At 41.2% G+C, this 13,052-nt stretch overlaps 1 protein-coding gene across 3 annotated transcripts in view; it reads right to left on the bottom strand.

Annotated features, from left to right (window-relative positions):
* bcas3 (BCAS3 microtubule associated cell migration factor) overlaps positions 1 to 13,052 on the bottom strand; it is a 760,056-nt gene that overhangs the window by 303,856 nt on the left and 443,148 nt on the right. The gene's annotated exons all lie outside the window — the stretch shown is intronic.

Here is a 13,052-nt window from a genome sequence, read left to right as displayed (position 1 = left end):
GAAGAAGCAGAAGATAGTTGTGCAAGGAAACAACATTGAGGAACACTTTCAGTGAAGTGCTGGAGCTGGGATGATTGACCACCAACAACCACTCCTATGTGTGTGCTTTGATCCAACCATTGGGGTCTTATCCCCTTGATACCCATTCATTTCAGTTTTACCAGAGCTCTATGATGCCACACTAAGTGATGTCTTGGCAAAAGAAAGTTATAATGATAGCTAAAGTGAGTGGGCAAAGATTTGGCAAATGGAATATCATGTGGGAAGATGTGAAAATGTCAATTTTAGTAGAAAAAAATAAAAAAGCATATTATTTAAATGGAGAGAGATTGCAAAACTCCTGAGATACTAAAGGATCCGAGTGCCCTACTGAATGATTCACAAAAGACTAGCATGCTAATAGGAAAGCTAACTGAATGTTATTATGTTTTGCAAGGAGAAATGAATACATTAATAGGGAGCTTATGAATCTGTTAATTAGGGCATTGGTGACACAATATCTGGAGTAATTGGTAATTGGCAATTGATTATTTTCACATATACCGAGATACAGTGAAAAACTTTTGTTTCCATGCCACCCAAACAGATCATTCCATACATAATTACATCAAGGTAGTACAAAAGGAAAGGAATAACAGTATGTAGAATAGGTTGTTACAGTTACAGAGAAAGTGCAGTGCAGGTAAAGAAATAAGGTCCAAGGGCCATGACGACGGAGACTGAGAGATCAAGAATTCACCTTTATCATTTAAGAGCACTGTTCAAGAATCTTATAGCAGCAGGATAGAAGCTGTCCTTGAGCCTGGTGGTATGTGTTCTCAAACTTTTGTATCTTCTGCCTGACGGAAGGGGGGAGAAAAGAGATGGACCAGGGTGGGAAGGGTCCTTGATTATGTTGGCTATTTTTCTGAGGCAGCAGGAAGTGTAGACAGAGTCAATGGAGAGGAGGCTGGTTTGTGTGATAGACTGGGTTGTGTTCACTACTCTATGCAATTTCTTGCCACCTTGGGAAGAGTAGTTTCCTTACCAAGCAGTGATGCATCCGGATAGGATGGTTTCTACAGTACATCTGTAAAAATTGGTGAGATTCACTGGGGACATGCTGAATTTCCTTAGTCTTCTGAGGAAGTAGAGCCGCTGGTGCGCTTTCTTGGCCATAGTGTCTACATGGCTGGACCAGGACAAGTTGTTAGTGATACTACACCTAGAAACTTGAAGCTCTCAACCATCTCCACCTCAGAACCACTGATACGGAGCGTGTACTCGGCCCCGCTTCCTGAAGTCAATGACCAGCTCTTTTATTTTGTACTATATATCATAGTGGTCAGATGTAAGTGCATTAGGAGCAGTTTGGAGAAAGCTTACTAGATGAATACATGGAATGGGTGGGTTGTCTTAAGATAACTGGTTGGTCAGGCTAGCCTTATATCTGCTGGAAGTTTATAAGAATAAGAGTGAACAACTGAAACATATAAAATGTTGAGGAGTCTCGACAGGGTGGATGTGGAGTCCGTGTTTCCTCTTGTGGGAGAATCTAAAACTATGGGTCACTATTTAAAAATAAGGGATTGCCCACTTAAGACTGAAATTAGGTGGATTTTTTTCTCTCAGTGGTTCACATTGTTTTGGAACTCTCTTCCTCTGAGTACAGTGGAAGCAAAGTCTTTCATTATCTTTAAATCCACGGAACATAGATTCATGCTATGCAAGGGGGTGAAAGGTTATTGGTGGTGGGCAGGAAATGCTGAGAACATAGAATAGTACAGCACAGTAACAGCCCTTTGGCCTACAATGTTGTACCAAACTAATTAAACTAGTAATTAGATGCCTAACTAAACTAGCCCCTTCTGCCTACACAAGGTCCATATCCCTCCATTCTCTGCACATTCATGTGCCTATCTAAGAGCCTCTTAAAAGCCTCTGTTGTATTTGCCTCCACTATCACCCCTGGCAGCACCCACCACTCTCTGTGTAAAATACTTGCCTTGCACATCTCCTTTGAACTTACCCCCTCTCATCTTAAATGTATGCCCATTTCGATCCTGGGAAAAAGATACTGGCTGTCTACTCTATCTATGCCCCGCATAATCTTATAAACCTCTATCAGATCTCTCCTCAGCCTCTGTTGCTCCAGAGAAAACAACCCAAGTTTGTCTAACCTCTCCTCATAGCACATGCCCTCTAATCCAGGCAGCATCATGGTAAACCTCTTCTGCACCCTCTCCAAAGCCTCCACATCCTTCCTATAATGGAGCGATCAGAACTGAATGCAATACTCCAGATGCGGCCCAACCAAATTGAAGTAACTGAGTTACTAACTGAGTTGAAGTAACAATCAGGTCACTCACGAACATCGAATAGTGGAGGAGGCTCAAGGGACTGAGCGGCTTACTCCAGTGACGTTGTTGCTGGAATTAAGCTCTTTGGTCCATATTTGGACCAAGGTTGTGATAAGGTCCAGAGCTGAGTGGTCCTGGCAAAACTCAAACTGACTATCAATGATTAAATGCCAGCAGTGGTAACAATATCTTCCAATACTTTACCGATGTTTGAGGGTTAACTGTGTTTTGTCCTGTATTTTATAAATAGGACAGACCTGGGCAATCTTCTACATCGTGGGGCAGATGCCAGTGTAGTATTTGTATTGGAACAACTTGGATAGAGGAGCCATTCTTCTAAAGTGCAGGTCTGGTTTCCAAAGCCTTTTATATATCCAGTTATTTCAGACATTTCTTGCTCTCGTGTGCAGTGATTCAATCCGGATGAAGACTGGCGTCTGTGATGCAAGAGAGCTCAGGAGGAAGCTGAGATGAATCGCTGCTCTGCACTTTTGGCTGAACATGATTGTGAATGTTTCAGCCTTGCCTTTAGCATTCACATCCTGGACTCGGTCATGTTTGAGGATGGGGGTGTTCTGGAGCCTCCTCCCATTAGCTGTTCAATTGTCTCAATTTTTACAACCAGTTGTGGTTGGAATGCAGAGCTTTGATCTGATCTGTTGCTTTTTTTGTCTACTGCATGCTGTTTTTGCTGCTTAGCACACATACAGTCCTGTGTTGTTGTTTCACTAGATTGACTGGTTAAGTATGCCTGGTTTAAACGTGCTCCCATAATGCTCTCCTGCAGTCCTCACTGAACTAGAGTTGCCCACTTGGTTGTACCATTGGTAGAATGTGGGGTACACTGGACCCTGAGCTTACAGATTGTGGTGGCACACATTAATGCTGCTGCTGATGATCCAGAGCACTTTAAGGATGTCTATTTTGACCTGCTAGATATATTTTTGTCTTTCCTGTTTAGGCACATGACACAACAGAGTGTCAATGTGAAGAATGGAATTTATCTCCACAAGCACTGTGCAACGGTCATTTCTACTAATGATATTGTGGACTGACACATCTCCCACAGGTAAGCTGGTGGGGATGAGTTCAGTAGGTAGCGGAGACACTGTAGTGTAACGGTTAGCATAATGCCATTACAGCGCCAGCGGCCTGGGATCAATTCCTGCTGCTGTCTGTAAGGAGTTTGTACCTTCTCCCCGTGACTGTGTGGATTTCCTCCGGGTGCTCCGATTTCCTCCCACATTCCAAAGACGTACGGGTTAGAAGTTGTGGGCATACTATGCTGGCGCCGGAACAATGGCGACATTTGCGGGCTGCCCCCAGCCCATTCTCAGTAACACAAAAAGATGTACATTGAAATACACAGTGAAATACATGTGACTAATAAATACGTTACCCTCTGTATTTGCTTTCTGACTAACCGCTGCAGGTCCAGTCTGCGGCTATGTTATAAAGTCATACAACACAGAAATGGGCCCTTCAGCCCACCATGTCCATGCTGACCTTTTTTCCCATCTGCGCTAATCCTATTTGCCTGCATTAGCACCATATCCTTCTATGCCTGGCCTATTTAAGTGTCCGTCTAAATCCCTCTTAAACATAGTAATGGTACCAATTCCACCACTCCTCTCTCCACTTATTCCCTTCAGGATTTAGCAGACTGGTCAGTGGTGGTGCCACCAAGCAAATAGTAAAGGACATTAAAACCCCCCAGCCAGATTACATTGTGTGCCCTAGTTACTTTCAATGCCTCTTCCCAGTGGCGCACTGCTTCATCAGGTGAAGTTGAATGGGTGATTCTATCCCACTCGTGGGTTTGGAGTCATTTAAAGGGTGAGGACAGAAGGTTTCTTCCCCTGAAAGTTAACAGTGAACCAAGTAAGTTTTACGACAATCCAGTAGTTTTGTTGTCATCAAGACTAAGACTGGTGTTGTATTTTAGTTCCAAATCCCAGATTATTAACTGCCATCAATAATTAACATTGGCAATGGATTCTGGAGTACTATGCCCATCTTTGGTCTCCTTATCCAAGGAGGGAGACACTTGCATTGGAATAATTTGGAGAAGGTTCACTTAGTTGATTCCTGAGTCAGAGGAGTTGACATGAGGGAAGATGAGAAGACTAGGCCTGTTCTAATTGGAATTTAGAAGAATCAGAGGTGATCTGACTGAAACATAAGTTTTCAGGTGGATTGACAAGGTAGCTGTTGAGAGGATGTACCTACTCATTGGGGGAATCCAGAACCAGGAGCATGGTTTCAAAATAAGGGGAGATGGAGATGAGGAGTCATGAACTTTTGGGTGCTTGTGGAGGCTGAGTCTGGGAATATATTCAAGGCTAAGATAACTAGATCTGTAGGGGAATCGAAGGTTATAGCGAAGAGGTAGGAAAGTGGAGATAAGGTTAAGATTAGATCAGCCATGAATGGTGGGGCAGGAATGTTGCCAACCTCTGCTCTGATTTTCTATGTTCTCTCTTGCTTGTGTCACTCCCATCTACATTTAGTCAGAGCAGAAGTTCTAATTTACTGCCAATATTGTCAAAGTTTGAAAATAGCAAAAGTTACAGGTTCTGCAATGCCCACCTTCCCCACAACCTTCACAGCTCTCCAGACAGCAGAATCACTGTGGTTAGCAGTGGTCTATTTTATGAAGTTTCAGCTGGCAGCAATGCATTGGTGATATCGACAGTTGACAGCAAAGCAGTCCTTTCTTTGCTTTGAGGACTTGAATACAAGGTATATCTCAGTAAGGAAGTTATCACTAAAGAGTGAACACCTGCTGTATCGTTCCTCACATATAAGAAGTACCCCTGCAACCATTCTGATAAGTCCTCACCTCCCTACCCCTCCTTGCTCCTTCTTGTTACTTGTCCTGCTTTACTAATACTCCCTGTTGCGTTAAGCTTTAAAGGGAACATCTACTAATGCACCACATCTGGAACAACTGGCTAAGGGAGAAGCAAGTGATAAGCAACTCTTTCAGTACTATGCACACCAGTCCATGTTGATTTTAGCAACTTTAAAGAAGTTTAGAAAGTACCTCAATAAGTTCATCAGCCAGTAGTACTATATCTGCATCTAACCTGCCAACAACTTTTGAATAGCACAGTCAAGGTGATCCTTTCTGTTGCTAAACATTTAGTCCTCTATGCATGCGTAACATATGACTTTAGCTGGAGCACTGAGTTCCATTTAACAGCACTGATGTCAAATCAGCTGGCTGATAATATCATTTGCCTCCACTCCAACTTTCGAGGACATTAGCTTTCTACATTTCTAATCTGACTCTGTCAAGTTCCACTATAAACGTGCACATGCCCATACTGAAATCAATAAGATACAATGGGTGGTGATGCATTTGAATTTTGTGCCCTAAGTGTCTGTATGATACTATCACAGTGCATATCCCTCTGTGTCAGTCTCACATCTAATCATGGAAGTGTTCATCTATACATAATAGATTCAATCAGAGAAAGCTTCACAGCTACTCAATTCTTTACCTCATATTGGATCCTGTTCCCAAATCCATCCTCTATTCCATTTCACTGAGTACATTTTACTTTGTACAAACACAAACATTCTATGTATTATCAGTAACCATTTTGAGTCACTCTAAGTCCAAGTATGTTCCTTATATTTTTCTTTTGCATATATTTTCTAACATTTGTCCTTGTCAAGTACATAACATAGAGAAAAATAAGGAAAAGATGATAGCCGTCCCTGACAGTCTCCTGAACACCATTATTTTTTAATTTTGGACAAGAGAGGCTCAGCTCTTCTGAGTTTTTCCAGCATATTTGTTTCACTTCAGATTTCCACCAACCATTATATTTTGCTTTTGCTTTACTCATGGACCTTGTATTGATTATTTTAAAGATAAAGAGATTGAGCATGATTTAAGGTACAATATATTAACAGAGATATTTTGACATACATATTTTGCATACACATTGTTCCTAAAAGCAAAATAATATTCAGCAGATCAGGCAGCATCTGCTGGTTTAAGAACAAGTTGACTATGCAGATTATGAAGTTATAATTAATTAACACATTGTCAATGAATGCCAGGTGAGTGCAATGATAGAATCCCAAAGAAATGTGACAAGAAACAAGATAGAAAGAAATCTCTGCTGGCTGGGGCTGAATTCAGCTTCAGGCTCTCCTAAGTAAAGAAACTGTGGCTTTGGGGGTCAATGTTTAAGTACTTATGCTCCTAATAGGAACCTATGGGTCTGTCAGCGTCATGACACAAGGTCATTGCTCCTCTGACGGTTGGAGGGGTTAGTTATCCAACTCCAAGCATTGCTGCTGGGTGTAAATCGGACTTCAGTGCATTTTCCTGTAGAATTGGTGCTCCCATGTTCCAACTGACGGACTGTAACCACCTGCACAGTGCACAGGATCAAGAGGCTGACCTGCTTATTGGAACAATCAATTCCCAGCTGAATGGAACATTGTCAAAAGGAACAAGGGCTGAGATGAAGTCTTTAGAACATGCTTCTGATCCACTCATTTAGACCTGCTGAGGTTTCCTAAACTGATATGCTACCTACTCTTAAATGAGGTTGATACAATACACTGACTTTTCTGCAAAAACATTAAGAGGCTGTCACAGGACTGCACCAAGTCTTAGTTACTCGTTCAGCTTCGCTGATCACATGTGAAAGAGGTCAAAACAAAAAAAAACTCACTCCTGAAATTAAATTAAGTTAAAGCCAACAGTGTCACAATTAGACCTGAAGAATTTACTCACAGTGAAATAGCATCTTGGGCTCAGGTGACACAATAAATCACAATGTTAAGTATCACATTTGCCTGCAACTATCTATACTACTTGTATGATTATAAATATTATAATATTTATCTAGAATATAATGTATCAGAAACAACCCTTTTTGTTCTGGATGGGAAATAAAGCAGCATGCATCCAGATACTTCAAACCCAAATTTACTATGATCACATATAGTCACACCAAAGTTAATGCTTTTTAAATGTCAAATGCTTGAAATTATTCCTGTGTTTCCTTTCTTGGGCAGTCAACTAAAATGGAAGTAAATCTGGGAATGTGCATTAGGAACAGCAGGAATGCCAACAGTCTATTTGTCCTGTCATCACACCTTCCATCAAACACGTCAACCAAAATATCACTATCCAGGTTTTATCTGAAATATCCCTTTCAATTTACATTCAGTGAGGAAATTGCTATCCCATAGTGACTAGAGAGGATCTTTTTCTTAAACTGCAATGACAATCATTTATTGGATTATCATCTGACAATCCTCACATAGGTATCCTTCAAGATTGGCTTCTGATCATTCATATTAATTATTATTGATATAAACAAATAGGTCTGTAGTTATTCAGATGTAATCCATCGCTTTTTCTGCATTTCATCTTGTTTACAATTTGGTAGAGCTTCCCCAGCAGTTAGTTACTCCCTCATGATCACTCTCAGCACTTCACAAATATTGCCTGTTCTTTCTCGGTACCCTGATGTAGATGCTTCTTTCCCTGGAGATTTTCTTCTTTTAAACATTAATGGCACCCTGTTGATGTTGGAGTCCATAAATCTTTGTGGATTATCCCCAGTAATGCAGGGCATTTAGTCTTTAGTGAAAACCTTAAGGAAATGGCTATTGGATACATTAGCTACTCTGAGCTCATTCAGTTTCATTCCCATTGGCACTGGGACAGGAGTACTGAATAGCTCGACTCAGTATACCTACTAATCAGTTACCAAAAGTAACAAGTGCTTATTATATATTATAGCAGTTGGACTGGAGTGCATTTTGCAAAATACTACGGTGTTAATAATGAGAGAAACTTGCAGTTTATCATTTCAGAATAATTCTGACATTGGCAGTATATGCTGGTTGATTGCAGCTCGATCGTTGCAGATATATTATTCTTTGCTCAGGGTGGTGCTCAACATACAGACAGGTGGTATAGTCGTGAGAAAACCTTTCCTTGCTTATTAAATCCATCCTAACTGCTGTCAATGATACCAAAGGGCAGAGTTTCTCTGCCTTCAACCTGCATTCTCAGAGCACAGCCACGCTCGTTGGACCTGAAAGCAGTCACTATTTGCCACAACAAACTGCCTTTATCCCTCCCAAGGTAATTACAGGCCCAGGTCAAGGACTCCAGACCATATCGATTACACTTCGTTGCATTGCCGACCCCCAAGCACAGGCCGTCTCCACTCAGGCACGGATAGCTTTTAAGTACACTAGACGCCAGGCCTTCTCAGAACTCTCAATGCCTGTAACTGGAAACCGGTGACCAGTCAGCCTTATCAGTTCTTGCCTGTGGCACTGGGGAGATCTGCCCTGGACCCAGTGTATTTTGTTTTCAATGACATGAGCATCACTTTCTGTCCCATACTCTAAGTGATTTCTCAAACACCTTTACTTCCTAAATCTCTTGCTTTCCAATAGAAAGACAAACCTGCCACAGCATTTACAACATTTTTTCCCATTACGTTGACCATATTTTCTAACTTATATCCAGGAACACATTAGAGAAGTCGCAGAATTCCTGATGATGACAACATAGAAGGACTCCAGTTATTGGCTGAGTTGCTCTGAGTGCATTCGTTTCTGAATGTTCATATTCTTTAGCAGTTTGTTTCAAAATTCAAGATAATATATAGTGAAATTTGCTTTGAAGGAGATGGCCTTTTGGAGTTCTGTATCTGGATTTTTCTGTTTACTATAGCTCATTTATGACAAAAAGATACTCTCCACCAGGAAAGCAAAGTTCAATTTGGCCAGTTACTTTCAGTTTATAGGTGGTACCATGTATTCTTTGAAATGGATGCTAACAGCATCACATTTGCAAATTACATTGATAGGTGAAAATGTAGCATTCTATTTGTACAGTTTACCTTTTACAAACTAGATTAGAGAAGTTACTTTGTCAAGCAGTGCATCTTTGTCAACAGAAAAATCAAGCCAATTTTTTTCTGCAGTCAACCCATTATGAGACAAAGAAACATAAACCATAAAAGGTTTTATGAAACATAAAACCTTCATCCTGTATCTTACACCTACTGTTCCTATTGGACCACTGTTTCTACGTGTGATATAAAAGAGGATCTTCCTAAAAGTCGTCCATTATGACACTGCACAGCAAATAGGCAAGGCAAGATTCAAGCTCCAGTTCTAATCTAGTTGTCTTCCCACTCTAATACATCAGTCACACATTGAGCTATGCAATGGAGAATTTTTAACATTGAGTGATGGTTCTGCAGGAACTAAATGGCCTCCAGTTGACTAAGGGATCAGTAAAAGAAAAGCATTAAATCTAAGAAATGTTTACTTTTTCTCTTTCCACCTTCCACTGAAATGTAGATGCCTTGCAAGACTTATGGTTTCTGGAGTTGGTGGGCTCCTTGGGTCATCTGCCAAGGTGAGCAGGGACAATGAGGGTCAACAGGTCATTCTATTGTTCCCATAACATACGAATGAAGGGTCTTCAACCTAAAATGTTAATTCTGTTTCTCTTCACACAGATGTAGCCTGATCTGCCGAGTATTCCCAGCACTTTTTTATTTTAGATTTCCAGCACTTGCAGTTTTTGTTTTGAATTTCACCTACTTGTCGAATTCATTGCCACTTCTCTTCCAGGAATGCCTAACCTGAAGAAGTTCAGGTGAGGAGGCGCTGGTGGACATGTGTGTGTACTTCCCTACTCCACATTGCCACATAACCAGAAGATCAGCTGATAAAGCTGGTGGCAGTGAAAACAGAGATTTGCTGAAAGGCAAGGGATATGAAGTTGCTCAATTTTAATTGGGACATGCTCCAATTTCATGCAGTGGGGACAAGTTACAATTCGTCCTCTTGAGATCAGAGGCTGGCCTGTGAAGAGGAGGAATTCATTAATTCCAAATTGTTGCAGTTCCATTTTCAAAAATGTCACAAATTGAACACCACCACCACCACAATCTGGCGTAACCATTGAAAGCTAAAGAAACTGGATGGCAGTTTCACTGACACCATTGCAGACTATCAATAGTTAAACAATTCCTTTTAAAAGGTAAAAACAATACAAGAGAAGGAGGCATCAAAGGCCCTAATGGTTCAGCCTTAATTATAATTATCAATAAAATTAACATAAAGGCCCGCTTGATGTTTTTCAGGTTAGACATAACGATAAAGTCTGATAAGAGAAGGCACCACAGCAAGCAATCAAAGTGCTAGATAAACATCAACTCATAAATTTCCATCAATCCAACTGCAGCAGCCATATCTGGAGGATCACTTCCTGGTTCACAGAAGGTTATAAAAATTTATGATCCAGTTGAACATACACTAATTCAAACCGACCCAATCTCTTTCATGAAAACTCGTGGTTAAATCTTCAACATGAATGTGGGTTATTCTATTAAACCTGTACTTTCTGTTTTTTTGTTGGATTTATTTCTTTGCACTAAAATTCAAAACAATAAAGCCACATAGAGTAGAAGGACTCATAATTATAATAAGATCAAGTTAGTAGTGAACACAGACACACATGCCGTCCCAACCATGATTGATTTCTGTATGTACTCAGACATTCAGGCAAAACAATCCTTACTTAACAATGAAAAACAACAGGTCATTGTGCTGTATTCACCCTTTTATAACAATGGCAACGTGGGGAAGGGAAGAACACCCATATGTCCATCAGTCCTTCCTCACCTGGATCCACCTATAACTTGCCAGATCCTGTCTCCCCCTCCCCTCTTTACACTGGATATCTCCCCTTTACACTCTCAGTCCTGATATAGGGTCTTGATCCAAAACGTCAGCTATCCCTTTGCCTCCACAGATGCTGCCTGACCTGCTGAGTTCTTCCAGCAGCTTGTTTTTCACGACGTACACAAGAGCTGTCTGACATTACCTGTGGTTATCACCACAAGAAATCACATGGCACAAGAACATTACATCACAGCAATAACTACATTTCAAAAAAGTACTGCATTAACTAAACGCTGCTTTGGGAGGTACTACATATTCTTTTAACCACAATATATACTGGGAAAAGCACAACCTATATTGTGTACAGCAAAAAAATGCAGACTTAAAATGCAAATGGCAGGGCCCTGGAAAGCATTGTAGAACAGAGGGACTTAGGGGTAGAGGTACATAGCTCCTTGTAAGTGGAGACACAGGTAGGCAGAGTGGTGAAGAAGGCACTTGGCATGCTTGCCTTCATCAGTCAGGGCACTGAATGCAAGAGTTAGGGTGTCATGTTACAACTGTACAAGGTGTTCGTGAGACTGCACTTGGATATAAGGGGACACAGAACAGGCTGGGACTTTTCTCCCTGGGGCATAGGAGGCTGAGGGGTGTCCTTATAGAGGTTTATGAAAACACGAGGGGCGTAGACAAGGTGAATGGTCACAGTCTTTTCCCCAGTGTAGGGGAGTCTAAAACTAAGGGCATAGGTTTAAGGTGAGAGGGGAAATATTTAAAAGGGTAACTCTTTCACACAAAGGGTGGAAGGTATAAGGAATGAGCTGCCAGAGGAAGTGATAGAGGCGGGTACAATTACAACGTTTAAAAGACATTTAGACATGTACACAGATAGAAAAGCTTTAGAGGAATATGGGCCAAATGTGGGGAAATGGGAGTAGCTCAAGTAGACAACTTGGTTGGCATGGGCGAGTTGGGCTAAAGGGCTATTTCTGTGTTGTATAGTTCTATGACTATCATATGTAGTTTATAAAGTATAATGTCCTGGTCCCAAGAACATCGCGTTTAATAACATTGTCAAAAATTAACTATTCAACTCAAGCTTTAGTCACCTTTCAATCTCACATTCTCTACACTGCAACTTATGAAAAGAGTCAATGACCTAGAAACTGTCCAGTGCCTAAAAACCTAAAGTAGTGTCATGGGAGGGGGGATGTGAGGAAGGCCAGCTATTCACAAGGCCCCAGGCACATGATCCGAGGGCATTGTGTACGGAAGAATGAACTCATAACTAAACTCATACTAAGGCTTTTCCTGCAAAATCTCCCACCATTGTGAAGATCACAGAGGAAGTGAATTGGAAACCAGAGGAGGTCTCAGGGAAAGCCCATGTCAGGAAGGGAGGAAATAAATGCAAATCGTACTTGGTTGGAGTTGAGAGGGAAGGGATGATCACTTTCCAGAAACCATCAGGGATAGTGTTTGACTATGGAGATGATTAGAAGAGGAGTCGGTCAGGAACACAATCAGAGTAGGCTGTATAGCACGTTTTCAAAATGAAAACTGTGTGCTGTCTGAGCTTACTGTACGTGCCCAACTATCTCCAGGTGTCATATGCACAGAGGATCAGATCTAATTTTAAGAGTTCATAACTGGTATCCAACTGCTTATGGCAGTGGTGGACAATCCGTTTTGAGGGGAGGCCAGAATGATAACCTTAATCACTTCTGTGGGCCACTAGCATGAATGTGGAAGCCCCATGCTTCCTGCAAGGTCTTTGCAGCTGTAATTCTATTTGCAGTCTAACATCGAACTCGCATGGAAGTGCGACAGCAGAGTGTCAACTTCCTACAGTTTCCCAGCAGTTACAGTGGGAAATCTGCAAGCTGAACCTGTGACTCCATTCATTCCAATGGTGAAATATGGCCATGAAGGAGAGAGGTCATGATTCAGCTGATGTACAACTTTTAAAAAATAACTGAAATACTACATGTATTTAAAATTTTTAGCTACTAATATTTTTAA

This window comes from Pristis pectinata, chromosome 21 (genome assembly GCF_009764475.1).
Source record: "Pristis pectinata isolate sPriPec2 chromosome 21, sPriPec2.1.pri, whole genome shotgun sequence".
NCBI classification, from domain to species: domain Eukaryota; kingdom Metazoa; phylum Chordata; class Chondrichthyes; order Rhinopristiformes; family Pristidae; genus Pristis; species Pristis pectinata.
The sequence above is the reverse complement of the archived record's forward strand: the minus strand, read 5'-3'. Positions and strand labels throughout refer to the sequence as shown.